Consider the following 5561-nt stretch of genomic DNA (forward strand, 5'->3'; position numbering starts at 1 on the left):
GAAGAATCTGCCTGTAACACAGGAGACCTGGCTTCTGTCCCTGGGTTGGGAAGATCCCCTAGAGAAGGGAATAACAATCCATTCCAGTATTCTTGCCTGGAGAATTTCATGAACTGGTGGGTTATGGTCAGTGGAATTGCAGAGTTGGACATGACTGAGTGACTAACACACAGATACATAGTTTTATACACAAATGTATAGATATGGTGGAAATAGTAGCTTTAATCCTTGTATTTTTATTTCCTAACTATTAAATAACAGCGTTAATTTGTTATCTTCTCCATCATATTTATTAAATTATCTTACTAATCTGGTAAAGGGGCTTTCCTGATAGCTCAGTTGGTAAAGAATCCACCTGCAATGCAGGAGACCCTGGTCTGATTCCTGGGTCAGGAGGATACGCTGGAGAAGGGTTAGGCTACCCACCCCAGTATTCTTGGGCTTCCCTTTTGGCTCAGCTGGTAAAGAATCCGCCTGCAATGCAGGAGACCTGGGTTTGATCCTTGAATTGGGAAGATCCCCAAGAAGGGAAAGGCTACCCACTCCAGTATTCTGGTCTGGAGAATTCCATGGAGTATACAGTCCGTGGGGTTGCAAAGAATCGGACATGACTGAGCTACTTTCACTTTCAATCTGGTAAGTTTTTTGGCAATCCACATGGGCATTCTCTATCAACAGCCATGAAAAGCGCTAGTATAAGGACTTTATAAATTTACTTTCTTTACAAATTCTAATCACTGTTTTAAATATATAATGTTATTAGTTTCAGATGTACAACATATTGATTCAATATGTGTATATATTTGTGATATGATCACCCCAATAAATCTAGCAACATCCACAAGAAAAAACAAATTGTGTATTAACCATATTAACAGACTAAAGAGGTAAAAAACTTTAAGTTACTAAGTGTGATAAAACTGTTTTTAAGCCAAAAAAGGAGTTACAGACTCACTCAGGAGAGCAGTTTATACATAATATGAAGATCATAATGTGAAATATAGAAAAACAGTGATATTTGGGACTAATCAAGTTTCAGAGTTGTGCTCTGGCACATGTATATAATCGTTCATATAACTGAGCTATCAGATCAAATGACAAACATACTTCATGTATGAAATCCATTAGGGAAGCTTTTAAAACAAATGTAGGAGATGCCCTCTTGTGTTTGGTTTTTCCATGGTAAAGTATGTTTAAGAAAACTGCCTTCACTTCTTAATCTATTTTCTGTTAGGCTCTTATTCTATGAAAATTGAAAAAGATTGCTCACTACTTATTAGATGTCTGCAAGCTATTATTGTAGGTTTAAAATACAGTATTTGTTTTCTAAGAAATAATTTTCCTATGATTAAAATGTCTTTGTTTTACCTTTTTCTCTTTGCTTTGATTTCACATTAACATTGTGAAAAACAAATATTCCATTGAACAGTTAATATTTGAATTCATTCTCTTTCTTTTACCCAAAATAATAGATGCAGTATGGACAAATAAACCTGTCCTTGCAAGATATTTTGTAGATTCCGAAGTGTTTTCATGCAAAACATTACCCCTGTTTATCAAAATAATCCTGTGAAGTGTGTAAGTTAAGTGTACATCCCCATTTTTGAGATGTAAAAATTGAAGCCTTGAACCTCAGCAATAGCTTGGAACCAGAATACAAGTTCCTTAGAATCCAGTAAAAGAGTTGAACCTGAACCCTGGTCCCAGGTCTTGATACACTAAAGGCTAAATTTGACCCATGAGACTTGACAGTTTTCTGAGACAATTTTTGTGACTCACAGTCTCACACTTGATCTTTCTCTACAGAACAGAACACTAGAAATTTGAACCAACTTAAAAAACTTAGACATTATATATAATATGTGTCATATATATATATATATGGGCTTCTCAGGTGGCTCAGTGGTGAAGAATCCCCCTGCCAGTGCAGGAGACACAGGTCTGATCCCTTGATAGGGAAGATTCCTTGGAGAAGGAAATGACAATCCACTCCAATTTTCTTCCATGGAGAATCTCATGGACAGAGGAGCCTGGTGGGCTGCAGTCCACTGGGGTCAAAAAGAGTCGGACACAACTGAGCAAACACACAAACACACACCAACTTGTATATATTACAATACACATACATGTGTGTATGTATGAGCCTAAGTGTGTATGTATTATTTTATCTCTATATGCTAGTGTTTATTCAAATTGAAATTGTCAGGTTTTTACAAAGGCAATTCTGACAAGGAGAAAGCTTCAAATTTTTTTATCATATAGTTTTTTAACTTTTCATTTTATATTGGAATTTCACTAACAATGTTGTGTTAGTTTCAGGTGTATTGCAAAGTGGTTCAGATATACATATACATGTATCTATTCTTTTTCAAAGGAGTCAAAATATTTAATGTTTAAATATAGCTAAATACAACAAAAACTTGGCTATTTCAGCCTTCTCAATTTAAGAAACATGTTAAACTCAGATATCAACTTCTGATATCTTCATATTCTAGTAAATGCTAGGAAGTTTACAAAAAAAAGAGGGACAGTCATGAAGTCATATTGCTCATGGCTACATTACTAAAATCGTCTATCTGATTTGGTGTGAGAAATGAAAGAAAGTTTGTAATTCACCAGACTGTTTCCAAAATTGTTTTAAACCCTGAAATGGATGTCCTTTTTCATTCCATGAAGTCCATGTTCCATATTCCTATGAAATGGATAATCTTTTGATTGTATTGATATGATGTCTTTTGTGATTCTAGAATAATAGATCTGGTCAATAGATCATCCAGCTTCTGAGTTTATGACCAAAGTGGTTAGACATGAGGGAAGAACATGAAGAAGAATCTGCAGACAGAAAGGGAAGAGAAAAGTGTTGCTGGCTGTAGTGAGGTGAGATTTGATATTTTATGAAAAGTTACTACCTTACCGTTTGGAAAGAAGTATCTATGTTCTTTGCCATGTTGACCCAACAGATTCCACCTCATTGGAAACATTCTTAACAGACTCTTTAGGGATATGCATGGATTAGAAGTCTCATCTTAACCAATTGTAGCTTTGTGTGCTGTCTGATGCTCTGATGACTCGGAACACCTGCAGGGTGGTGGGTACCACCCCTGGCTGCCTGCAGAGTGGGAAAGTGTTCCCATGTTCTCTAGAGGGCTCAGGGCATGACCTCGGTATCTTTCTGGCTGGAATAACTGCCATCTCTTTCGTTGTGTTTCTGGTTGAGGCATGTTGCTTTTATTTTGTGTTGGTGGTTGTGATAGACTTTTGTTTTAAATCTAGCCTGAATGAACCCTTTGTCTCTTTTCTGCTAGATGGTGTAATAGGTAAAATATGTATTTGTTGATTTAAAAAATAATTAGATGAGGTCATGAGACTCATGAAGCTTGTACTTATCAAGGCATGAAATATGACCGCAGAGATAATCCACTCTTGCTCTGTCCCACGTCCCACGAGGCTAATTCAGGTCACCTCACTGGGTGGGATCATTAGAGGTACAAGTGATTTGGTACATTCCAAACAACCCACCTCTTACCCCACCACCATCCCTGCTCCCCAGCCCCCCAGCCTGTGATGATGAGAGCATCCCCCAGGGAATTTGCTATTGTCAGCATAGCCTGTAAGTCTTTCACTACTTCCTGGCCCCAAATAGAAAATTTAAACTCATCTTAATGGGTTCCTACTGAAAAGCCACTTTTCCTTTTCATTTTTTCATTGCTGGCTCAGGCTAGTGAATAGGGATGATGGGAGAAGAGAAATGAACTATAAAAGAGTGAGGTATCAACTAAAAAATTAGTCAAAACCTGAGAGCAGAGAGTTGTTTTATTTGGTAGGAATGTTAAGGAGCTGGGGAGGCAGTATCTCAGTAGCTCTGAGAAAATAGCTCCCAGGAGACAGGAGAGGGATTTAGGCTATATACAAGTTTTTAACAAAGGGGACAGGCCATCTGAACATCAAAAGTTTTTGTTAAGTAAGGAAAACCAGATATCAAGTGAAGGCATTTAGTGTTTTTCTGTGTTTGGGAACATGCAAGCCTCTGGGTTTACTGAATTCATTCCTTTCATATGCACCTCAGCTATCTGGGGTCAAATCCTGTTTCTTGTTTACATCCTTAATTCCTTCAGCAGTGGCAGATGTGTGGTGGGTAAATGCTTCTTGCTTTCTCCCCCACCCCCAGCTCCTCTGCAATCACTGTGGGGGGCAGCGGCGTGTGCCGTATCACAGGCATTGTGCCCCCTTTGGGGAGGTCTCATTCAAATTCAGAGGCCCGAAATCGCGGATGGGTGTGACATCCTTGCCCACAGATGTGGCAGGAAATATTTCATTTCACAGAGGCCATGAGAGTGGGTGGGTGTGGTGATGGGAATGAGAGTGTGTGTGAGAGAGAGAGCGAGAAAGAGAAACAGAATGATCTTGTCAGAAAAGTGACGTTAACATTATTTATGACTTTTTAAAATAGATTGTATGTAACTCTGAATTGCCATCTGAAACTTTCTCTAGTAAATGAATAAATAAATAAACCCACTTATTAATATGTCATTTGCTTTTATTCTTGCTGCCTGAATATTGTTTTCAGTCTTTTCTAAACAATGTCAATACCTTCGGAAACCGTGTCTAAAAATATACCTAAAGTTTTGGTTTTATGAAGCACTGGACAAATCACAGAGTGATGCACTATATGTTAATAAGCCTTCAATTTGTGTGCTACATGGAAAGTAAAAGAATTCTGTTTCCAAGGTATTAACACACTATGTGTTCAGTTCAGTTCAGTCACTCAGTCGTGTCCGGCTCTCTGTGACCCCATGAACCACAGCACGCCAGGCCTCCCTGTCCATCACCAACTCCCAGAGTTTGCCCAAACTCATGTCCATTGAGTCGGTGATGCCACCCAACCATCTCATCCACTGTCGTCCCCTTCTCCTCCTGCCCTCAATCTTTCCCAGCATCAGGGTCTTTGCAAATGAATCAGCTCTTTGCATCAGATGGCCAAAGTATTAGAGTTTCAGCTTCAACATCAGTCCTTCCAAAGAACACCCAGGACTGATCTCCTTTTGTTGTAGCCACGAGTTCTGGGAAACAAACTCACTCAGAAGGACAATGCAGATAGTGGAGTGCAGTTGATTATGCTGGCGGTCCCAAGGCTAAGGACCCTGACCAGTTTTTCTGAAAACCTTATATACACTAAGTGTACATGCCCAAACCCACCTCCCCAAATTCCCTGAAATTAGTCTGAACAAAGGAAAAGAAAGATACAATCAAAGTTAACCCATGATTCATATGCCTTAAGCCTAGGTAGTTAACAGTGGACAATAATCAATAGGCGTGTGGTCCTACCCCAATAAGCATAATAGAATTTATGATTCTATTCAGTTACACAGATAATTAGGGTATTCTTTTTGGCAACAGAGAGTCTAGGTATGAGCCCTGGGGCTTTTCCCTCCAGGGGGCCTGGTTTTCCAGTTGGTATGTCGTTTCCATAGACACTGGGCATAGAGCTCAAAGTCCACAGTCCGGCCCAAGATGAAGTCCTGCTTTCAAGATGGAGCCTGTTCTGTCGATTTCCTCCTTCA

The sequence above is a fragment of the Cervus elaphus genome, chromosome 31, assembly GCF_910594005.1.
Source record: "Cervus elaphus chromosome 31, mCerEla1.1, whole genome shotgun sequence".
Classification (NCBI taxonomy): domain Eukaryota; kingdom Metazoa; phylum Chordata; class Mammalia; order Artiodactyla; family Cervidae; genus Cervus; species Cervus elaphus.